General features: G+C 39.3%; 1 pseudogene; it reads right to left on the bottom strand.

The window, feature by feature from the left end:
- Positions 1-312: 312 nt before the first annotated feature.
- Positions 313-25042, bottom strand: LOC144368608 (uncharacterized; annotated as a pseudogene).
- Between the last annotated feature and the right edge of the window lie 564 nt (positions 25043-25606).

Here is a 25606-nt window from a genome sequence, read left to right as displayed (position 1 = left end):
GAAGGGAAGAGCTTTTTCTTATCTTATTTTCCTCCCCCTGACAGCTGTTACCATGGAGCCCAGTTAGTAACTCCCTTATCTTAAAAAAGTAGTCAGCACTGTGAACAAGGCCAAAGGCCTTGTTCACATATCTTATGAAAAACTAGTAAGGGGGTGTCCAGCACCTGGAGTGCTGATTTTTCCCAGAGAGTAGCCAAGTATAACAGGGCAACATGAAAATAGCAAGTTTATCTACACTGAAATCTTTTGTAGAGATTTTTTTGCTGAAAGTCCTAAAATTAGCCAACGGTGAATATTGCTGGAGAAGGTCAGTTAAGACTTTTCTGTGGGCCTGGGTAGGAAGGGGGAAGATGGGAAGGCGGGGATGAGAGCAGCTCCCATCCATCTAAGAATGAAGAAGAAGATGTAAAAGAATAATGGGAAAAAGGTTTGGGATTTTCTCTAGCAAAGAAAACTTGAGCAGAATAACAGGTAGAGAAGAGGGGAAGAGGGAAGTGAATATATCAAAAAGCCTGTAAGGGACTTTAATTCTTAGTAACCTGTTTTTATTGATGACAACTTTAAAGGCCATTTTTACCAGATCTTGGATAGAGGTCTTAGGGCTCTCCTCAGCTGGTTTGAGCTTTGGATTAGCTGGTAAGAAGACCTGGTGGGACTGGGTGTGGGCACTGACAAAATAAGAGAGGAGTGAGTGGGTGGAGGGAGTCCTTTAGTAACTGCTACCTCAGTAAGGGGGCAAGAGTCTGAGGAAGGGTGGTGATGTACATTTTTTATCTAGTAATTGGAGGAGAGAAAGCAGTTTACTGAGGTGAGAGTGAAGGCAGAGAGTCTGGGGCAGATGGCTGATAGTGAGGACTTACTCGAGCTAGGCGATAGGATGGAGGTTCATTAGCAGGGTTAAAAGTAGTGGTTGAGTGCGGAGGAGGAGAAAGTTGGAGATAGATGGTTGGGGGACAACTCCATTTATTGTTGATTTGCAAGCTGAAAGAATTTGTAGAGGTTTGCAAGAGGTGCAGAGAGCAGGATTGGAACGGAGCAAGGAAAAAGTGATCTTTACCCATTTTTTTCGAATGCTCACAGTAATTGTAGAAATCCCTTAGAATGGAGAGATCCAGCGACCCAAAAGGGAGCCATCCGCTTTGGTTGTTTGAGAGATAAGTGGGCCAGGACTGGGTGCTATATTTGATCAGTTCTTTTGAGTTTGATGTCTGGTGTCAAGGAGAGGGTTTTGAGGTTATCCAAGAGGCATTATAGGGGAGAGTCGACCAGCAGAGAGGACACATTACCCGTGTCACCAATGTAGAATAAAGAGAAGAGGATGAAAAGTAGTATAGGGGAGAAGGAAGGAAACAAAAATATAATATAAGAGAGGAGAAGTAAACTGATTTATTGGCAAAAGGGGCATCCCCACTAGAGCCGAAAATCAGGAGCGCCTTAGTGGCAGGTTCGAGCTGCAGAGATTGGTCATCACCGAATCCGGACAGTTAAATCTCTCCTCCTGGATAGAGCCAGAGCCATGGGAGACCTTGGCCAAGGCTTTTTAAGATCACCACTGGAGAGGCCAGATAATCCCAGGCCCATAAAGAGGGGAAAGAGAGAGACAGGGGAAGAGAGAGGAAGGCGAGGGTAAGCATCTCTCTAGAAGCCAAGTCTTGAAGGTGAGGACTAGGACTTTATGAGAGCCACAAAAACTGTGAAGGTCTGGGTGGGGTGTGATGGTTGGTTCTATGTTATGTGTCCCTGGAGGTAACACAGTCCTTTGAAGGAGTCCTACAAAGCCTATGCTGGTAAACTACCAGCTGGGAAGGGGAATAATTTTGAACCCAAGAGTCTAATCTGCCCAAAAAAGAAGTCCCTGTGGGCCTCCATGGCCTTAAAGGCTGTGGTGTGGTGTTTTTCTCCCAGCAGGTGGGTAAAGAGGTTTGCTCGAGGATCAAAGGTCAAATTCTACTGCCACCACCATTGGGTTTAGGACTCCAAGAAGGAGAAACTCACCAATCGAAGGCCGGTGGTGGATGGAGTTCTGGTGGTTGAGAAAATGGGTTCAGGCTGTCCAGTGAGTAGCACTTCTGAAGGTAAAGAGACCCAAAAGTGAGTTTTAACCCTCTCCTAGAATTCGGCACCAATGAAAAAAAAAGTGACCACAACACTCAGAGCAACGAAGAGATCTTTATTACAGCAGTGAAACAGAGGAGAAAAGAAAGAGAAGAGAGAGAGAGAGAGAGAGAGAGAGAGAGAGAGAGAGAGAGAGAGAGAGAGACAGAGAGAGAGAGAGAGACAGAGAGAGAGAGAGAGAGAGAGAGAGAAAGAAAGAGAAGAGAGTGAGTGCAAGAGAGAGACAGAGAAAGCAAGAGAGATAGGAAGAGAGAGAGAGGGGCCCAGCAAGAGAGAGTTTTTATAGCCCAAATTTAATGGGGTTTCTGGGTCTGCAAGCTTTGTTGTTGGCACAAAGGGGTTAAGTGTTCGGCCTTGAGTGGTGGTGGGCTGAGTGTTCAGCCTTGAGTTGGGGGCGAAGTGCTCATCCTTGAGCGGGGGCTTGGGCATTTGGGCTTGAAGCAAACAGGGGATAAAGAACCAGACAGAGGGTTTGAGAGGCCAGGTCATATTGCAGCTAACTTTGTTTGGAATGCCCTGCAGACAGCTTACTCAGCCTGTCCTGCACCTAAAAGAAGTAAGCCCAGTTTTTATGTTGGCATCCACACAAAATCTAATACTCAATACACTTTCCATTTTTGTCACTCACTATATCCCAAAACATTCTCTGCTCTCTTGCTTGACACTATGTTTTCCAAATTCCTTCATGGTTCTGTCCATGTCTTAGCAAATCTGTCAAAAGTGGGAAATGTCAAACTTGAAGAACTTTGTTTCCAAAACCCTAAGACAGAGGCTGGAGGACAATGCTCAGAATCACTTAAGAAAAAAAGAAATTATTTTATTCAATCCATAATGGATATATTGGTAGGAATAATAAACATAAAACTCACTGGCTAAGATGACACATTATAACATTTGCTTTTGAGTATAAACTGCCATACAAGTTAAAAATTTCTAATAGAATTTAGATACATAATCTGATCCTAAAAAACTAAACTTAATAAAAATAATAGGCCACTATATAGATTATGGAAATCAAGATAAAACAGAATAATAAAATCTTTATACATTGTACAGATAGGAGAATAAACACCAAGAAAAATAATTTCATAGTATTAAAAAAAGCAAAAAATAACAAGTAGTTTAATTTCTGAAATAGTATCTAGTAGATATTCAACAGGTATTTGTTAAATAAAAGAATGCACTTGTCCAAGGAATTAGATTGTGCCTGATGGGAATTAGTCAGAAAACACTTGTTTTTTAACACCACTTTTTTGATATAATTCACATAATATTCAATTTATCTATTTAGAAGATGTTTTTAATGGTTTTTAGTATATTTGGTTTGTGAAATCACCATAATCAATTTTAAAACATTTTTGTTACCTCCAAAAAACAGCTTGCACTCATTAGTAGTCATTCTGTACCTCCCTCCCTCCCACCCCTCAGACTCAAGTGACAAAAATTTATCTACCATTTGTTTTTAAGATTTTTCTTTTTTCATATTTTTTTTTAATTTTTATGTTTTAGATTTAAGTACTTTAATATGCAATGAATAAAAGACAAGAAAATGCAAGTTACAATAAATAAAATGCTAGAGTACTTAAGAACACAATTTCCACTTTTTCTATTAGCATATAAAAGCTACTAATATGCAAAAACCATACCTTTAGTCCTTTGAATTGCCCTAAGGCTATGTACTGAAGGGTTTGAAATACTTAAGAACTTACATTAAAAAGGCAAAATGCATTATAACTTATAAACAGCACACAAATCTTACTTAATCTCTAAAAATAATAGGAATGCAAATGTTTTATTTGCCATAGAGATAAGGAGGGAAACATCTGTTGAATGAATTGGACAATATGACTCACACTTCATTACAAGTCATTTTCCCAAATTCACAACTTTCACATGTGGGTGATCTTAACAACAACAACAAAAAATTTTAAAAAAAAGAAATAAACTTTCACAAGATGTAAATAGGTCAAGTCATTTAATCCCTCCACATGTTTAAATTGACTACACTTTTCTAGCTTGGAATGTATTTTCCTTATTTTAGTGAGCTTAAATAATGTACCCATGTTAATGAATAAGGCCTGGGTTTAGGTCCAGAAACCTTCTCTATCAGCTTGTTTCATAATTACTCCAACATTAAATGAACACAATAATACATTTTCTTGGTTTAGTTTCAATAGTAATAAGAATTTTCAAAATCCATGCTACTTCGTAGTTTTTCAGACTTTTTTCTCCTAAATGTGGTATATTGAAATTCTTAGGTATGCTATATAATTATATAAAGTCCATTTCCATGTGTTCATAAACTTTAGCACCCAATAAAAGTAGTAGAAATTGGGCTATATAAACTACTTCCTCATCTCCACCCCTTAATTACCAGTAATGAGTTTTATTTAGAAAACAAGGAAGAACAAGTACCATGGCCTATAGGCATCTAGTAATGGAGGGAATTCAGACACAGAAATTAAGGATCTGGAGAGGTTAAGTCATAGTGGAAACTTCTGGAGTGAAACTAAACTCTTATACCTTTTTCCCAGCTGAAGACTTAGATAAGGTGTGAAGTGTTTAGTTTGTGCATGGGACCCACCATCAACTGACATTTTATCTCTCTTTTTATTTTCCTTCATGAAAGAAAAGAAATGGAAATGCAAGTGCTTGTTACTACATGCTTTTAAGGCTTAAAAGCCTATCAATAAGCATGTTGTATCCATAGTTGAGGAGATCACTTTATAAATTGCCAGAAGAATCTCCTCTAATGAAGACTGAAGTCACTCTCCCTCCCCAAGAACCATGAGAGAAAAGAGAGATAGTCCCCTACTTACACATGGGATCTCCCTTTCTCCTCCCACCTCCCTATGCCTCTCCCAAACAGGGCAGGCTGCCTTGGGAGGTGGCTGGGAGAAAAGGCAACACTCAGTCCCCCCATGTCAAAGTCTTTTGTATTTTCCTCCTGGTCCCCCATTTTGTAGAGCAGCAGAAAGCACAGGTGAAGAGGGTTGTCCTGGGAGGGCAGCAGCGTGATCTCTGCTGAAATGTCCCTGCCTTGCTCCACTTGTACTGTCTTCTTTAGGTAGAGGAGTGCCTGCTTCCAGAGTGTGGCCCGGTGAAAAGGGGAGATGGATAGCACCAGGGGTTTCTCCGAATCTACCCCAGGGAAGGTCACCTGGAACCAAAAGGCCAAACCATGCATGGGTGCCCAGTCATAACAGCTGTAGTGAAATCACCCACTTACCTTGCCTCCAGCTCCAGCTCCAGGACAGCGCAGGCCAGCTGGAGCTGAGAAAAGTGCTGCAGCCAGGCCAACACATTCTGGCTGGACAGACCCTGCACCAAGATCTCTGAGTGGCTCATGAGGCAGCTTGTGGCGAAACTCTCTAGACAACTCATGTCCATGCTTAGTGCTGCTTCACCATGCTCAAAAAGCCTAGGCGCCACTCCAGCATCTGGTCGCTGATGGGGGCTACAAAGAGCTCAGTGGAAGCCAATAGGAGAGTACCGCCCTCCCTCAGCCACTAGGTTTGTAGGTGCAGAACAGAGCTCAGCATGGACTCATGCAGAAGTCCATAGCCCAATCACTCGCTCAAGATGGCATCCACCTGCTCTGGCAATTCCACCATCTCCACCGGACCCTGCAGGTCATGCACTTGGTCCTCCAGCCCTTTGAGCCTCCCTACCTCTGGGGCCTCTTGCCAAATGGCGCTACCAGCCTGGGCACAGAATATGCTCAAAATTCCGGTGCCTGTGCCCACCTCCGACAAGGCCTTGCCTCGCAGAGCTGCCCAGTTCTGCAGGATGCCAAGGCAGTAGGCATTGGTGAGGATGCAGTTGGAGATCCTCTCCTCCCCGACATGTCCCTGTAGCACTCCTAGTACAGGTGGTCCTGCTTGCTTGCTCTTAGTCCTCTTGGGTCGGGATCATGGCAAGGCCACCTCCTGCTCTCCTCCATCTTATTCTTCAGTTTTCTCCCCTTCTTTGCCGCAACCCCTGACTCTCCAGATATTTCATATAAATGGAATCATACAGTATATGGTCTTTTGTGATTGGCTTCTTAACATTATGTTTTCGGGTTACACCTACAGTGAAGCATGTATCAGTACTTCATTTCTTTTTATTGCAAAATAATATTCCCTTTTATGGATACACCACATTTTATTCAGTTGACAGATCCTGGGGTCATTTACATATTTGTGGCTCTTGTGAATAATGCCATATGAAATTCATGTGCAAGTTTCTATGTGAACATTTCATTTTTATTTCTCTAGCGTATATACCTTTGGGACTTACTGAGACATATGCTCTTTCCCCTTACTGGTTAAGTGTAAGTTCAAAGAAAAAAATGGAACTGTTAATTCTGGCTGAGAAATTAGATAAGACTACTTAGAAAAAGTGGAATGTGAGCTAATTTTTGAAATAGGAGTGATAGGATTCAACCAGAAAAGAGAAAAATGAGATTACAGAAAGTCAGACATTTTGACTTGAATAATATTTGATTTATATTTGCATATCATTACCACAGTACTTGTATGAAAACACAAATTGGTGTAAATATATTTTATATACAAAAAGAGATATAAATACTGTGCTCTGTAAGTGTAATACGAATTGTAATGCATTCCTCGGTCATACAAAAAATCAATTAAAAAAAGGCATTTTAAAGAGTGGTATATCAGTAGTAAATCTTCATCAACACAACATATGTTTTTACTTCTGGATGTTTTATTAGTATATTATAGTTACACATAATAGTGGGGCTCATTTTGACATAATTATATATCATGGAATAAAATTTTCTCCACTTCAGTCCCCAGTACTTTCCCTTTTCCTCTCCTTCTCCCTCCTCCTATTTCCCTTCTACTCTAATGGTTTTCCTTCTATTTATTTATAATTTTAAAATTTAGTTCTTTATATATAAACATAAAGGTCAAATTTACTGTGGTGCATTCACATGTACATAGCAAAATTTGGTCAATTTAATTCCATTGTTCCTCTCCTTTCCCATTCCTTCTCCCTCCCCATCCTTTGCTCCACTGATCTCCCTTCTATTTTCACAGGATTCCTCCCCCACTTTTTCCCCTTTTTTTGGTCAAGATTTCTTCTATGAGATAAAACATTCAACCTTGACTTTCTGAATCAGAATTATATATATATATATATATATATATATATATATATATATTAGTAAAATACTAACAATATTTAGTATTTAACTAGAACTCTACAGTTTCATGGCATTGAGTACATTCACATTTATACAACCATCACCACCAACCATCTTCAGAACATTTCCATCTTGGAAAATTGCAACGTTTCACGCTTAATAAAAATAACTCCCAGTCCCTGGCAACCTCCACTCTAATCCTAGAGAACTTTTGGATTGTTTCTTTTTCACTTAGTAAGAGCGGTCCACCACTAACTAATGGGTGGTGTCTATATTTTCAGGCCTTGCTGCATATACATGATTGAGTGTATTGTAAAAACAGGTAACATAAAATAGGGAAACAAAAAGAGGTGGAGACAAAAACTAAATATATGGATCTCTATCCATAGGCTTAAGCAGCCCTGCCACAGATCTGCCTGATTATTTCACATGAAGAAATTTACCTTCTACCTAGTGCTGTAGAGAATGCCTGTAATACCACCAGCCTGGGAGGCTGAGGCAGGAGGATTGCAAATTCAAATACAGCCTCAGCAAAAGCAAGGGGCTAAGAAACTCAGTGAGACCCTTTCTCTAAATATAATACAAAAAAAAAAAAGGCTGGCGATGAGACTTTGTGGTTGAGCGCACCTGAGTTCAATCCTGAGTACTAAATAAATAAATAAATAAATAAATAAATAAATAAATAACAAAAAATAAAAATTAAAATTAAAAAATTTTAAAAAACATTAAAAAAAACAGAAATTGACCTTGACCTTCCTATAATCCCAACTACTCAGGAAGCTGAGGCATGAGGATTGCAAATTTGAGGGCAACCTGGGCAGCTTAGCAAGACCCTGTCTCAAAATAAAGTTTTTAAAAAGGGCTGGGGATACAGCTCAGAGGTAGAATGCTCCTGGGTTCCAGTCACCGTACTGGCGAGTGATAAAAAGAAAAAATTAAATTTTGGAGCCATTTTCACTTTGCAGATCCACCAGCAGTTTCACAGTTTCCGTGTCTTCACAGGAGGCCAGGCACATCACAGGACCACTATAGCTTTATGTCCTCAGTGCCCATCCATGGTGAGGATTCTGCTGAGGGTCCTATTGGCAGCTTCCATGTTCCCCTCTTGTACCATCACAGTCCTGGCATTGAACTTCACATGTTTTACCATGATATTGGATTGAAATATAAATTTTGTAGAACCCTGAGCCCCCAGAACCCAGCCAACCTGAAGCACATTTGCTTGCACTGATGCTTTCTGTCAAGAAACCATTTCTTAGTGCAGCCTCTTGAAAAACAACTTGGCAATGCCTCAGAGTTCAACAGTTATACTATGATGGAGGAACTTTCCAAAAGTGTCAAATAAAAATTAATCACTGTATAATTCTAAGCTATATGTCTACTAAATCAAATTAGTTAGTAGAGTGACTGACTAGACTCATCAAAAATTGAGTATTAAAGAAAATTCTTTTTAACACTCATGTAGTTTACTTGAATTTAATAACACATACATAATTATCTTAGCCTTATAAAAATATGGGGCTTGGTCAAAATATTTACTCATTTCTTAAATTAATGGTAGAATACACATAACACTCTCCACCACAACCATTTTTAAGTGTACAGTTCAGATCAGTGGCTTAATTACAGTCACGCGGTTGTGTGCCCAATCTTCAGAACACTTTATCTTACAAAACCAAAACTCCATTTCCATTAAGCCACTCCCAATTCCACTATTCATTCCCTGGCAATCACCAATCTAACTTTCTTTCTCTATGAATCTTACTACTCTGGGTCAGATTAACTAATGTTAAGTAGAATTACACAGTATTTGTCCTTAGTTCACATAGCATCATATCCTTAAATGTCATTAATGATGTATCAGAATTCCCTTGCTTTTTAAGGATGAATACTATTCTACTCTATGTGTGTATGCCAAATTTTGTTTATCCATTGAAACATATCCATATAAAACCCTAACTATGCGTGTTTATAGCTTCTTTATTCATAACCATTCAACCTTTGATGGACACTTAAAATGCTTACACCTTTGGCTAATGCAAATAATGCTATGAGCCTGGGTGTCCAAATACCTGTTCTGTTTTTATTATCAATTCTTTTTGTACTTATACCCCAAGGAATTGCTTATTAAGTTTCTTCATCAACTGCCATACTGTTTTTCATAGTGGCTGCACTATTTTACATTACCCGACCAACAACACAAGAGGGTTCCTATTTTTCCATTCCTTTGTCAATACTTGTTAATATTATTATTTTTGAAGAGTAGCCAATCCTAATGGGTGTGAGGTGGTTTCTAATTGCAGTTTTGATTTTTATTTCCCTAATTATAAGTGATACTGTACATCTTGTGCTTATTGGTCATTTGGGCAACTTCTTTGGAGAAATCCTCTGCCCATTTTCTAATCAAAGTTTATTGTTGTTTTGTTAAAGGAGTTCTTTATTTACTTTGGATTTTTTTTTTAAAAAATATATATTTATTTTTCAGTTGTAATTCGACACATACCTTAATTTTACTTATTTATTTTTATGTGATGCAAGGCCTCACACATGCTAGGCAAGTGCTCTACCACTGAGCTACAGCCTCAGCCCATTACTTTGGGTATATTTTAAAAAATATTTTTAGTTATATTTGGACATAATAACTTTATTTCATTTATTTTTCTATGTGGTGCTGAAAATCAAACCCAGAGTCTCACACATGCTAGGCAAGTGCCCAATCACTGAGCCACAAACCCAGTCCAACTCTGGATATTAAACCCTATAGGATATGGGATTTGTAAGTATTTTCATCCCTCGGATAAGTTGCTATTTCACTATTGACTTAACAAGTTTTAAATATAAATAAAACTCTTGGGTTTATTTGAAACTTTAATATCCTCATCACTATTGAAGGTCTTAAAATATTATACTTTCCTAGCTTGTACCTTTTCCCCAACCAGTTCTAGGGATGACATTACTACAGCCTTTTTTGAGCTGTGTGATAATTTTAGACTTAGACCTCTGGGTAAGAAATCTAAACTTTTTCTCTTTCATGTAATGAGGAAGCCACAAAAGACAGTAAAAAGTCTTGGACCAGTAGGGAGAAAACCCAAAGTTTAGACATGCTCTCTATCACTTATTACTAGTGTAATATTTGAGTAAGTCATTTAACTTTTTTGACCTTAAGTTACATGTTTACAAAGCAGAATATTAATTATTGGCCTCCAGTGAACCATTCACCTTTATCAACATTTTCACCATGTGGTCCAGAAGTCATGTTCTCTGGTATTTAATCCAGTGAATTGAAAACATATCCATATAAAACCCTAACTATGTGTGTTTATAGCTTCTTTATTCATAACTGCCAAAACTTGGAAGCAATAAAAATGTTCTGATGAAAACAAATGAATTGAATTCTAGATAACAGAATATTATTAAGCACTAAAAATTTTAGGAAGCCATGAAAAGACATAGAGGAAGCTTAGATGCACATGACAAAGCAAAAGACACCAGTCTGAAAGGGCTCTAAACTGTTCAGTTCCAATTACATAATATTCTGAAAAAAAAAATTAAACTTTTTAAAATAATTGAGGAAGAAGGGGGGAATTAATCAAGAATTAGACTTTTCTCATTCTCTGCTCAGCCTAAAATGTAAAAAAAGGAACAAAAAATGAAGCAATATGCTTACCTGTGTTTACCTTGATTAAAGCCAGATTTTAGTTGGAAGAAAAAGGGTGAAGCTTATCACAGGATAGTTTTTCATTTCCAAGTCTTGGAGAGGACAAATCAAATGATACCCACTGCACCTTAAAACCATTAGTAAGCTGCCTATTTAGAAACTCTTCAGCACAGAACACACTTTACCCCTTTTTCTTGCATCACCCTGTTTGACGTTACCCCTGTATCAGAATCTCGGCATTACACATATCACCTGTGGGGACTTTGAATCATTTATTCACAAAATGTGGATCCCTAGGCTTGCTGTGAGAATTAAATACGATAGTATATTTCAGGAGGATCCTGAGTTCAAAGCCAGCCTCAGCAATGGTGAGGTGCTAAGCAATTCAGCCAGACCCTGTCTATAAATATAAAATACAAAATCGGGCTGGGGATGTGGTCAGTTGTCCAGTACTCCTGAGTTCAAGCCCTGGTACCCCCCCCAAAAAATTATATTCAATAAGCCTAGTGGATATGTTTGCCTGCAATGACTAAATAACTGACTTAAGAAGGTAGCCAACAAGTGTCCTGAACACCAGGTGTCACCATTGGGCCAGGAGTATTCACCTAACTGCTCCAGGCAGGGGGTAGAACCTAGCAGCAAAACAAGACTGTCACTTTCACATAAAGTATATTCAGAATTGATATAGGCTTTTCCCTACCTTGGGAGCTGGTATTACACACACACACACACACACACACACACACACACACACACATATATATAATTTGAAATATTATAGTATTTCAGTATTCTCTTACAGGTGTGCTAAAAATTATGTACTATAATTAATTAGCTGAATATCCTCAGATTTGTTACCAAAATTTAATTTTTAAAATTATTCTCATTGGATTATTTATTAATTTTGAGAATCAATAGTGCTTTACACATCCTTTGGTTTATCCAACCAGACATTATTTGGCTCCCATAGACTTCAATATTGTCACAATGGACAATTTTCTGGCTCCAATTCCACAATCCATTGACATTATTTCCTTTACAATTTTAATGGGATGACTGATAAAAAAGAAATTACAATAGTTTTAGTGTAAAAATAAAGTTTGTGACCAGTAAATGTGGGTTAAACAAAGATTATTAACCCTTCTCCTTGACCTCAAGAACTCAAAAATTCAGTTGTCCCGACAAGCAGGACACATTAATGTGGGCATGGAGCCTAGATGGGGAGGAATGAAGGGACAAGAGACATGAAGGATGACAGCAAGACAGGAGTCCTGATCAAGCTGCAAACCTTTATTGTTCACACAGGGGTATCTATATGCTGGGGATGGGGAAGTTCTCTTATCCGCAGTTGCTGAATGTCTTCACAAGGTGAGATAACTGCAGGATGTTTCAGGAAGACAGATGGCCAAAGGATGTCTCAGGGAGACAGATGGCTGCAGGATGTCTCCCAGGGGGCTGTTTCTTGTAACTGTTAGGCTATTCTTTGAAGGAGAACTTCCTTCTAGCCCCTGGCATTCAGTTATAAACTTTTTTTTGTCGTTTTCTATTTTCTTGAAAAGAAAAAACACCCTAGGGCAAATGTGTCAATCTGTGAATAACCCTGAAATTACTCAAGGAACATTGCCACACCTGGCTGCATTCTGGGACCTACTAATGTCTCTCCTAGAGAGTGCACAGGGCACACAGGGAGACACTCATTTCAAAATGAGCACAGAGTTTGGGCTTCCCTCCTAGTTCTAAGTCCCCCACATTGAGACTCACAGTGGTCACTTCAAGACAGGTAATTTGATGAGCATTAGCTTGGAGCTGGAGGTGTAATCTATAGTCGCATGGACTGTTGCCTCATCTGCTAGGAAAACTTGCCTTAGATTAAAGCTGACCTGGCCTACCTCAGCCTCAATCTGGGCGTGCAAAATCACTCCTAGCCCACCAGAAAGAAGAGTGAAACCAAGCACAGGCTGTTCAGAGCAGATTCTTGGAACTCCAGCAGTTGTGGTCATTTTTTTTTTTTTTTTAACAACAGCTCCATTTCCACTTTGTAAGAAGAACTTGATGCTTCTTAAGGAAAACAAGAAGCATCCTCTCTCTCCCTTTGGCCATCTCTCCCATTCCTAGAGAATTGAGAGGAAAAGGTGTCACCAGGAACCATTTGGAGCCAGGAAGGCAGAAGTCAAGGCCAGCCTAGATAAACCCATTTGTGAAGCACTTTGTGCTGATCCATACATTTCTGACTGGTTTCAGACCGGTCCCTGGAGGACAGCGAGCTCAGGAGGCTGGCTGCTGGGCTGGAATGAAGTGGCCAAGGGAAGGGATGCTGTCCATGAACCAGCCAAGGCTGCGCAGGGGGTGTGGCAGCTCAGGAGGAGCAGGAGGCCCAGAGGGCGCCTTACCTGGAGGACTCCGGGATGAAGCTGCTGCTGTCCAGCAGCCCCATTTGCAGAAGAGGACCCCATTGACATAGGGTACAGAAGAGAGCTCCACGAGCTCGAAGTTCACCTTAAACTTAAACTTCTTTAACACTGTGAGAGCCAGGTGCGAGCGACTGGGCGGCACAGGTGGGCGCCATCCCCTTAGCTCCGCTAAGCCCCGCAACCGCCCAGATCCAGGGCTGCGGCCTCGAGCTGCGCACAGGGGCCTGGCCAGGGGCGCTGCAGGCTGGCCTTGGCGGGAATGCCGCTGCCCTCTCTCGCGGAAGCCCAGGCCGGGAGCGCACCTGTGGCACCAACCTCCGCCGACCTCCAGGAGCGGTTGTGCTGCAGCTGACCCAGGGAAGGGCGCCCTTAGTTGCACACCTCGCCGCTGTCGCCACCCTTCTGAGAGCTGTGAGTGGAAAAGCTCAGAGTATGCTGGCAGTCTCAACCTCAGCGACTGGGGCCAGGACGCCCCCAGCGCCCGTGATCTGCAGCGCACTGCCTGGCAGAAGCAGGAGGCACAGGGAGGGCGGGGAGATTCATGGAGGGCAGGCGGCTTGTGGGGAAACTAAACCACGATTGCAGTTAGCGTGTCATGCCTCTCTGGGCTTAAAAAAGACAAATGCAGCCAAAAAAGCTTCCTTCTACACCTTCCTGGGCGCCTTTGCTTTCTGTTTTTGCACCGCCTCTTTTCTCCCCATCCCCTTCAAGCGATTTCTTTCCCTTGATTTCAGAGTTAATAGGGACTGTCAGAATATGACCTTGTTTTAGTCACATTGAAATCCAAAACTAAAACTTCTTTTAAATACTCAATATTCGCGAACCTTCAAATACTAAATAAAGAAGAGGAAAAAGGAAAGGGGTTAAAATGTGTTGAGGACCTTCCAAGTGCCCAGCCCTGTACTGATACAGGCATTTTTTTTTCTTTTATCTAATGCATGTCACCCAGGGTAAAAAGAGAGCATAGAAGGAGTTAAAATCAAACCTTCCCTTTTAAAATTTGCCCATACTCGGAACTGAAAATGCTTAAAATCAAATTCTGCAGGGTAAGCTTAAAAAAAAAAATCTTGCTCTTGCATAGCAATTACCTGTCCTGTATTCACTTGGTTACATAAAGTTCAGGTTTTTCAACTGAGATTTTCTCCTTTAATCTCAAAGACTTTCTTGCAGTAACCTCAGGAAGGGTGTAATTGAAAAGTTTCTCTTTCCCAGTTAATTCATTTATTCATTCATTCATATAAAATATTTTAATTGCATAAAATGTCAATCACAGGCTAGACCCAATGATTAAAAAAAAACTAAGAATTTTACCCTCTACTGATGCAGACCTGTTTAGATCCAACATTAAAAGACATGGCATCAAGCCAGGTGCATAGGAGTCTACTGGGATCAGCTATCCATCAAGCCCAGCAGCTCTGAGGCTGAGGCAGGAGGATCACAAGTGGCAGCCCAGCCTGGAAAACCAAAACCCTGCCTCAAAATATTAACAAGTGTGGGGGATCTATAGCTCAAGGGTAGAGTGCTTAACTAGCATGTGTGCAAGGTCTAGGTTCAAACCTCTGAACTGCAAAAACAAACAAACAAACAAACAAATCCCACAAGTGCCCAAACAAGAAGACAAACATAGATTTCATTTAGGTAGAAGTTGGAGGAAGAAGCAATGAATTGAAATTGACCAGTTTTCTGAATTTCAAATAATGCAAAATATTTGAGATAAAGTGAGGGGAAAGTGTTCTTGGTAAAAGAAATAGGAAAAATAAAAACCCAGAAACAGAGTGTAAAATGTGAGAATGGGTAAAACTTGTTGCCCAGCAGGACAGAGGGGGAAAGTGGGAAGGGTTAGGGAACTTTGAAGTTTGTCACTTGGACAACTGGGAGTACTGAGTACTGGAAGCAGGAGGAGGACAGGTTGGGAATGGAGAAATAATGAGACTTTTTCTGAACTGCTTGCAGGGAGAGAGGGCCAGCTTTAGCTCATATGAAAGGTTAAGATTGAAAATATGCTTTGGGGGATTGTGGTATTTACTGATGGCTGAAGTCCAAAAGGCAGATATGAATGAGTTGCTCAGAAGAATAATTAATGGGTAGACAGAGGAGGAGTTGATTGTGAAGGCTTTTAAGAACAAAGAGCCAGAGAAAGAGGAAAATCAAGAAAGAGATATGATCTGGAAGCCCAAGAGAGAGTTTTAACCATTTAACATTTGTAGTTACTAAGACCTACTGTGTGCCAGGCTATTATGCTGGGATCTAGATACAAATGAATAAGAAACACAGGGGCTTACAAATTAATGGAAGAAAACAGAAAAGCAACAGATCAATGAGACACAGAAAGAGAGACAGAGACAGGCAGAGAGAGGGAAAGATTCATTTCCTGTCCTAGGACTCATTTCTTGTTCTAGATCTTACAGTCTTGGAGGACATAGGTAAGTAGGCAGTCCTAGTACAAAGTAACAGAATTCTCTCTCTGTATAATGGTACATAAAGACTGCAGAGGGAGAGTATTTACCATCTCAGGGAAGCTTATGAAGGTAAGTGACTTTTTGATGAGAGTCGGGGTGGGGAGCAGTTTCCAGCCTACTTTCCAGCCTACTTTTTAGTAGGGAGCAGTTTCCAGCAGTTTCCAGCATGTGCAGAGGCTCAGAGGAAGAGAACACATTTCAGAGAAAACTGAAATTACTTCTGTCTGGTTGCAGTTTACAGTGGGGCTGTGGTGATGGGTAGAGATGAGAGCCACTGATGTTTTAAGGCAGAAGAAGGGCATCTTAGAAAGACCTCTAGCTGTAGTAAAATTGGAAGCTGGGAGATGGTCTGTTACTCTTTTTTAGACTTATAGTCGAAAAAGTTTGCTTAGTAAACACCTACTATGGGTCAGGGTCAAAACAGACATCATACTCAAAGTGTTTAGATGGGGGGAAGTTTAATGAAAGGACCTTACAGAGTTGGGGGCAGAATCAAGAACTCACAGTTTTGTGGGGAGTTGAAAGGAGGAAGAGATAAATATCTGATCTGTCTCAACTCCTGTTTTCTCATTTCCTGCTGGAGTCTCCCGTGATCTGCCCCAACCAAAGCCAGAAGGTAAAGGAGCCTGGAATATGCAGTTCATACAGGACAGCCTTAGGAGGCAGAGATGATAAGAACAGGTAGTAGTAAAATGATATAAATATACCAACACACACCCGATTCATCCAGCATTTACTGTAGAAATCCACAACCACTCTAGATATTTCAAAACACAAAGGAATTTCATCCAGCATTTTAGTGTTTCTGAGGTCCTTGGAAGGGATGGAGGAGTAGAAATCCCCAGACCAGTGAGTCCAAAGTTACATCAGTTAAGATGAACATTACTAGTCTGGTCGTATTTCACTTCTTTTTTAAATTTTCTTATTTATTCTTTTTAGTTATACATGACAGTAGAGTGTATTTTGACGTATTGTGCATGCATGGAGTATAACTTCCCATTCTTGTGGTTGTATATGATGTGGTGCTACACTGGTTGTATATTCGTATATGAACATAGGAAAATGATATCCGATCCATTCTACTGTCTTTCCTATTCTCATTGTCCCTCCCTTCCCTTCATTCCCCTTTGTCTAATCCAATGAACTTCTTTTTTTTTCCTTCACACCCCTCCTTATTGTGTATTAGCATCTGCATATCAGAACACTTGGCCTTTAATTTTTTGGGATTGACTTGTTTCTCTTAGCATGATTGTCTACAGTTCCATGCATTTACTGGCAAATGCCATAATTTCATTCTTCTTTATAGCTGACTAATAGTCCATTATTATGTATACCACATTTTCTTTATCCATTCATCTTTTGAAAGGCACGTTGTTTGGTTCCATAGTTTAGCTATTGTGAATTGAGCTGTTATAAACATTGATGTGGCTGTTGTCACTATAATATGCTGATTTTAAATCTCATGGTAATGTGCCGAGGAGTGGGATAATTGGGTAAAATGGAGGTTTCATTCCAAGTTTTCTGAGGAATCCCTTATTGCTTTCCTTAGTACTTGCACCAATTTGCAGTCCCATCAGCAATGTATGAGTGTACCTTTTCCCCCACATTTTCACCATATTTACTGTTATTTATATTCTTGATAATTGTCATTCTGACTGGAGTGAGATGAAATCTCAATGTAGATTTAATTTGCATTTCTCTAATTGATAGAGATGTTGAACATTTTTTCATATATTTATTAGCCAATTGTATTTCTTCTGTGATGTGTACATTCAATTTCTTTGCCCATTTATTGATTGGGTTATTTATTTGGTTTTTGGTGTTAAGTTTTTTTTTTTTTGGTACAGTGATTGAACTCAGGGAACTTGACCACTGAGCCACATCCTCACCCCTATTTTGTTTTTTAGTTAGAGAAAGGGTCCAAATGAGTTGCTAAGTGCCTCATAGTTGCTGAGGCTGGCTTTGAACTCACAATTCTCCTGTCTCAGCCTCCCAAGCTGCTGAGATTATAGATATGCAGCACCACACCCACCTGGTGTTAAGTTTTTTGAGTTCTTTACATATCCTGAAGACTACTGCTCTATCTGAGGTGCAGGTAATAAAGATTTCCAGCCCCCATTCTGTAGGCTCTCTCTTCACATTCTTGCTTTCTTTTGTGTGACTCCTTTACTTCCAAATATGGAAGCTTACATTTCTAGGTCCATATGTAGATAGGACCATGTGACTAATTATAGCCAATTATATCTGAGAGGAAGTAATGTGTCGCTTCCAGAATGACACCATCACAAACTTGTGAGCATTCTTTAGACTGTCTCTTTCCTGCCACTAAAGTCATGCAAGAGACCCTGGGGTAACATAGTAGGTACAAAGTTGAAGCATCGTAGATTCTAAGAACATGGGGAGCAACTGTCCACATCTGCAGTAAATATTTTGGTGTTAGAAAGAAACTTTTACTGCATCAGGCCACTGAGATTTGAGGAATCAATTTTTTAATTTATTTTGAATTTTTAATTGTAATTAAACACAGTACTTTTATTTTATTTTATTTATATATTTATTTATTTATTTTTATGTTGTGCTGGAATTGAACCCAGGGCCTTGCAAGTGCTAAAGGAGTGCTCTACCACTGAGCCACAACCCCCTCTCCCCCCATCATTTGTTACTAATAAGCCTGGCTTATTCTGACTAGAATAGACCTAGGATTAGACACTGCTATTGCTGCTGTCAGCACTGATTGTCACACCATGAAGACCACAAGGTGAGTGTGAATGTCACATACACGTAATCACTCCTCACAAGTGACCTGAAAATGCAGTAATGTAACCTTCCTTTACTTGTACATTTTTTCTAATTTTATCTCTTTGGCAGACCTTATTTGTACCTAAAACTCAAGTGGGAAGAAATTCTGAGAAATGACATTTTTAGCTTTTTAACTTCTTCAAACAGGAGGGTGGAGTGGAAGTTGGAAGTGGTACCAGTAATGTACCATAATGCAAGTTTTTCAAAGGCAGGGGTTTTTTTGCTAATTATCTTTGTATGTTTTGTATCCAGTCTGGGACATGACATTAGTGGTTGTCAAAAAAATTCATGAAATAATCTTAATTTATGAACCAATCCTAATTTTTTCTTTCTCAGGTGAAATAATAGAGATGTAAAATAAGTGCTAAAACTACTCCCTGCTAAAGATTTGAGAGTTCTGAGAGTACTCTGGGCTATGAGAAGGAAATAACAGAAGTAATCAGTACAAAAGAGTGGAGGTGGGCAGAAGAGAAAATAGCCATACCAGAGAATTAGAGAATACCTTGTAAGTTAAGATAGATTCAACTCTAAATAAAACTATAAACTGCATTGGCTTAAATATGACAGGAGCTCATTGTTTCCTTAAAGACAGGGGGTGAACAGCCTGGAGCTCTGCCATGGGAGCTGTTTGACCCTCAGAAACTCATGTACTGTTATGCCATCGTCTTTAATGTGTGGTGCTGACCAGATGGTTGATGATAGCTGCTTTTTCACCAGCAACCATTTCTCAGTTTCAGTCAACAAGAAGATGGTAGGAAGGAAAGTATGCTCCCTCTTTCCAAGAACACTTCCTAGAAGATGCACACTCCTCTTTTATTTAAATCTCATTTAAATGAATGTGCACTGTGAAAAGAATCGATGATACAAATTGAGGCTGGGTCCATAGAGACTGCCCTTACATGATCCTCTTCATTTCTGGAATCTTCTGGTCAGACTTTTGCTATCAAGGGAAACATTTGATATCACTTATTGGATGACAGAGCCTCTACTAGCCTGGATCTCTAGGTGATTATGAATCAAAGAGTTACAGCCCTCACCCAACTGCCCTCAGTCAGGAAATGCTTACAGTGAAATGTTAAGTGAGCAGGAAACAAAAATTCAATGTGACCCTTTGAGGTATATTTGCAACAACAACTAGCATTTTCTTCATACAAAAATTGTTACAGAAGCAGGATGCTATTTTAAAAATCTCAAACTCATCAGGCAGTAGAGAGCAAGTAAACTTACCAGAGACTGGAAAATGGAAATCCATGGCAAAATGTCTTGGTATCTTATCTCCTATTAAAAACATAAAACCACAATTTGGATAGGTTACAATAAAGAGTGGTCTATTTTGCCCTATATTTCTGCTTCAAGGTCAAAGGGCTGCATCTGGTGATGGCCTTCTTTTTGGCAGAGTCCCAAAGTGGTGCAAGGCATTACAAGGCAGGATAGAGGGACCATGAGAACTGCCTTTTGTAGCAAACCCACTCTTAATCCATTATCCTATTAATGTGTTAATCTATCAATCACATAAATGAGGTAATAAATTCATGGGGCGGGGGAGAGCTCTAAACACCTCTTAAAGGTTCTTTAGCTTACTGTCCCATATGGATTCAGTTACAGTAAAAATTTTGCATGTTGAAACCATAGTACAAGACATTTGGTAAGAATTGCCTGCAGTAAATTGAAAGGACAATAAGATGCCTCTAAATCTCATAGCTCTAAAAAAGATTGGAAAATGAAATGCTGGTAGGCTATATTCACTAGCTGTATTTAACAAGATATTGGAAAAATAAGATGAGCTCCTAGAATAATTAAAAGGTTTCCAAACATGATGTAAAAAAATATAGAGAGTTCAGAACTCTTGAGCCTTGAAGGGTTGAAAAAAACTGACTGTTCTGTACGTCAAAGAATAGGAAATAAATCTGAAAAGGCGTTTGAGCAACAAAGGTTGATAAAATTTAAGTCATGAAATAAAAATTAGATTTAGGGCATGGCCTCAAATTGGAGGTCTACTAGTAGCTCCCTCAAATTCAGAGGAAAAGAGGCATAGGAATGAAGAAGCAAAGAAATGGTATCAAGAATTATCTCTAGGAAACTTTCATGTTTACTGGCTTATGGGACTGACAGGGAAGCAAATGGATCAGAAGTCATGCTTCTCAAAACCCATTTAAAATGCAGGATTAAAGGAAGAACTTACAGAATGCAGAGCCAGTGACACAGGGGACCAAGGAAAAGGGGGTTCCCCACTGAGAGTGGTACCAGGATCTAGTGGAGAAACTTCCCATTCAGGTCCATCACAATGCCTCCTAGCATAATCTCATCTTTGCATAGGCCAGTGTCTTTTTTTCCCTGCTTTCCTACCTGGACATGTTGACTGCACTAAATTTGCTGCATTGTTAAATACTGGGTGCAGGGTGGAAAAGATATGAGTTCATGGGTTGCAGTAGAGTATCTCACCCTCAGCATTACTGATATGTTGGACTGGAAAGTTCTCTTTTTGGGGCTGTCCTGTGTATTTTATAATGTTCAGCAGCCTTCCTGGCCTCTGCACACTAGTTTAAAATAGAATCCACCTCACTCCCCCAATTGTGTCAGTCAAAACGTTTCCAGATATTCCACAAAAACCACCTCTGTTTGAGAATTATTGGGCCACAGGATAATATGGAGAGATATCGTGACCAGAAGGAGAATCCTGTGCATTACCTGGGAATCCTGTATTTTGAATTTAATGCAGTGACTGGGTTGGATTCTAGGTTATCTTACTTGGTGAGGAAATGAGCATATTATTTGTTTGCAAAAAATAAAGGACAAAATGGTGATTTGGTGACCAAATGAATGGACTATAGCATAGAGTTCAAGGTTATCACCAAACCTGCTTTCTCATAATTCACGAGAGCTAAGATCCAAACTGGGATTAGATACTGCACTATGCTTAGCGCTAGACGTAAACATTCAACAAACAAGAATGTTCACCAGAGTACTACTAGCAATGGCCTAAAACTCAAAGAACTTGGGAGTGCTTTACATCCCTCTAGAGGAGCCTGTTCTATAATCAATAAACCCTGATATACCTCACCACCTTTAGCATTTATCAGCCTATATACTGCCATCTTCAGCAAACCCTAACAAGTTCTTATAGTAAGCAAGAGAATTTCACATTAATATGTTAGGTCAAGGTGTAGCCTATAAGGTAGAAAGTAATGGGCTACATTTTCTACGTCTTAGAACAAATAGTCACGACAGCTTTTATGAAACTTAAAAGCCCAAATCGGATTTAGTAATAAGTTAAGAATTAAGAGCCTAGCTGAATTGGGCAGTAAAGTATGCACACGCCACCCGTCACCCTCTTTAAATAAATTACACAAAACCTGATACATAATCCTCTTGATTATACTGCATGAGAAGGGATAAATCATAACAAGGTAGATATACTGAAAAGTGTGTTTGGAATAAAAAAAAAATGTAGCTTATTCACTAAAGCACCCAGCCTACACCTGGGAGATTTCACCCACTATGAACATTTTGAACTAATGCTAGCCCACAACCCCTACCCACTAAAATATGATTCATTTTAATAAATAAAACATTTATCTTAAATAAAAGTAGAGGAGATAGAAAATATTACCAGGAGCTTTAGAGAAAGCATCATAAGGGAAAGATGAAAAAAATTTTATAGTCTAGAAAACCAAAGACTAAAACTTTTAACTTTTGCATAATGATGTAACCAGAAAAACCTTGACAAAAGAGTTTAAGCCAAGCACCCCAAAATCAGATGAGCTACTTATGAGTAGCTAATAAGAGCTCATCTGTCTATGTTGCAAAACAGGGGAATGACTTATAAGTAGAGGTGAAAAGCCTAGGCAGCCTGGTGATAGTTGGTTGTCCAGATTAGAATTTTAGATCTACTTTAAATTTACCTGAAGCACAAGCAAGTCAAATGTAATGTTAAGTGTTAATATAAAGAGGGACAGCTCTTTAGAATCAAGGAAAAACCTTAATTAGAGAGTAAATCTGCTAATTTCTATAGTTGGCCTAAAAGCAGTCTTCAATTAAAAAAGCATTAAAACTTAACCTAATCATCAAAACTTAATACCTAACTCTCAGTAACCTCCTAAACCAAGACTGGACTAATCTATTTTTTTTATAGAAGAAATTATGTTAAAATAAGTAACAAAAAGATAGTCTTTGCATAAATTTATATCAGACCAAATAATTCACTGATGTAATTTACAAATTCATAATATTAAATAAATCATAAAACCATTATTAATAACATTGTTAAACCAACACTGGTATGCACTTAAGGAAAATATTTAAAAAAGTAAAAGGAACTAAGCAAACATTAACCTCACCTGTTTACCAGAAACATCACCTCTAGCAAAATCAGTATTAGAGACAATGCCTGCCCAGTGACACATTTTTAACCCATACAAAGGTAGCATAATCACTTGTTCTTAAATAGGGTCTAGTATGAATGGCTTAACGAAGATTTAACTTTTCCTTACTTTTAATTAGTAAAATTGACCTTCCGATAAAGAGGCGGGAATAATCTAATAAGATAAGAAGACCCTATGGAGCTTAAATTTAATGGTCTAACAGCCTTAACTTCACCTACAGGGTCAAAATTATTGTTAACAGACTAAAAGTTTTGGTTAGGGTGACCTCAGAGTACAAATAACTCTCCGAATGGTAATAATCTAGAAATAACATGTCAAAATAATGACTCATCAGTTGACCCATACTATTGATCAATGGAACAAGTTACCCTAGGGATAACAGCGCAATCCTACTCAAGAGTTCATATCGACAGCTTAGGGTTTACGACCTCGATATTGGGTCAGGACATCCAAATAGTGTAACTGCTATTAATGGTTCCTTTGTTCAGTGATTAAAATTCTCTGTGATCTGAGTTCAGACCCGAGAAATCCAGGTCTGTTTCTGTCTATTACTGAATTTCTCCCAGTATGAAAGGACAAAAAAAATGAGGCCAATTAAACACTTATGCCTGAGATAAATAGATGAAATAATCTAAATCTAGTAAACTATTATAAATACCCTGCCCTAGAAAAGGGCTTGTTAAGATGACAGAGCCCCATCATTGCGTAAGACTTAAAACTTTATACCGGAGGTTCAATGCCCTTTCACCTTATTTTTTATACCTGAATACACAAATATTATTATAATAAATGCCCTAACAGCAACCTTCTTTAGAGGGGCATTACTCAATCTTTCCCTTCCTGAAAGTTTTACACTCAGTTTCACCCTAAAATGCCTCATTATAACTTCTATGAATTTGAGCATCCTATCCACGATTTTGTTATGATCAACTTATGCATCTTTTATGAAAAAGCTTCCAACCCCTCACTCTGGTCCTATGCATATGACATATCTCCCTTCCCATTATCACTGCATATGGTCCACCCCCAATCTAAGAAATATGTCTGATAAAAGAGTTACTTTGAGTGAGTAAATAATAGAGGTTTAAATCTTCTTATTTTTAGAACCACAGGACTTGAACCTAATCCTAAGAATTCAAAATTCTTCATGCTACCTTTACAATGTGTCCTAAAAAGTAAGGTCAGCTAAATAAGCTATCGGGCCCATACCCAAAAAATGTTGGTTTATATTCTTCCTGTATTAATTAATCCCCTAACCTCTTCCACAATCTACCTCCCCTTATTTTCTGGAAAAATAATTACACTATTCAGCTTCCACTGACTATTTATTTGAGTAGGCTTAGAAATAATTATGCTGGAAATTATTCTCATCCTAATAGATAAAAGGTATCCAAAATCCAAATAAGCTGCATGCAAATATTTCCTAATTTAAGTCACCAAATCAATAATCTTAGTAATAGGCACAATTATTAATTTTACAAACTTAAGCCAAATGACCCTATCCAATTCATGCAATCAAATCTCATAATGTATATTCACAATAGCACTCTCAATAAAAATAAGACTTGCCTCATTTTATTTTTGAGTACCATAGGTCACTCAAGGAATTGCACTTAGAGAATAGGCCCAGCAACCTGCGGAGGGGCAGAGCCGCCCCATGCACCTGCAAGGTAGGCAAACCTGTGACCCACCTGCATAACAGGCCAGACCTCCAACCGACAGACAGAACACGTCCAGCGACACGTGGAGGGGCAGAGCCACCCCCGGCTCCTGCAAGGTAAGTGGGCCTGCGATCCACCAGCACAACAGGCCCAGCGGCCTTCAGAGGGGCAGAGCCACTGCCCATGCCTGCAAAGTAGGCAAAACTGCAATCATAAACAGAACAGGCCCAGCGGCCCACAGAGTGGCAGAGCCGAAGCCCGCACCTGCAAGGAAGGCGAACGTGCTACCAAACGAAAGAACTGACTCAGCGGCCTGCAGGTGTGGTAGGCACATTGGCCAAATTGGCAGAGGAGCGGAAGAGCAGAGCCGCAGAGCCGCAGAGCCACCACCCACGCCTGCATGGGAGACTTTGCAACTATACAAGAGCAATACAAATATACAGGGAAAAAATTCATTAACACAACAGTTTCACCAAGCAGAAAGAAATGAGAACAGTATGAAGATAGAAGAAAAGAAAGCACCACAAGCAATGCAGGTCAACTCAACATCTGTAGCAGATGAAATGTCAGATAAAATATTCAGGATATGCATGCTTCACATGATCTGGAGTCTCAAGGAAAACATTAGACAGCAAAATCAAACAATGAAAGATCACTTCAAAAATGAATTACATAAACTAATCCAGGAAGCAAAAGATCAAATATACAGGGAGATAGAGGTTATAAAAAACAAACAAACAGAAATCCTAGAAATGCAGGAAACAATAAATCAACTTAAAAACTCAATTGAGAATACTACTAGCAGAGTAGAACACTTAGAAGATAGAACATCAGACAATGAAGACAAAGTATTTCAACTTGAAAAGAACAGACAGCTCAGCAAGACTGTTAAGAAACCATGAGCAGAACATCCAAGAAATATGAGATAACATAAAGAGACCAAACTGAAGAGTCATTGGCATACAG

The sequence above is a fragment of the Ictidomys tridecemlineatus genome, chromosome 11 (genome assembly GCF_052094955.1).
Source record: "Ictidomys tridecemlineatus isolate mIctTri1 chromosome 11, mIctTri1.hap1, whole genome shotgun sequence".
Taxonomy (NCBI): domain Eukaryota; kingdom Metazoa; phylum Chordata; class Mammalia; order Rodentia; family Sciuridae; genus Ictidomys; species Ictidomys tridecemlineatus.
Note: the sequence above shows the minus strand (reverse complement) of the source record. Positions and strands in the feature narration are given on the sequence as shown.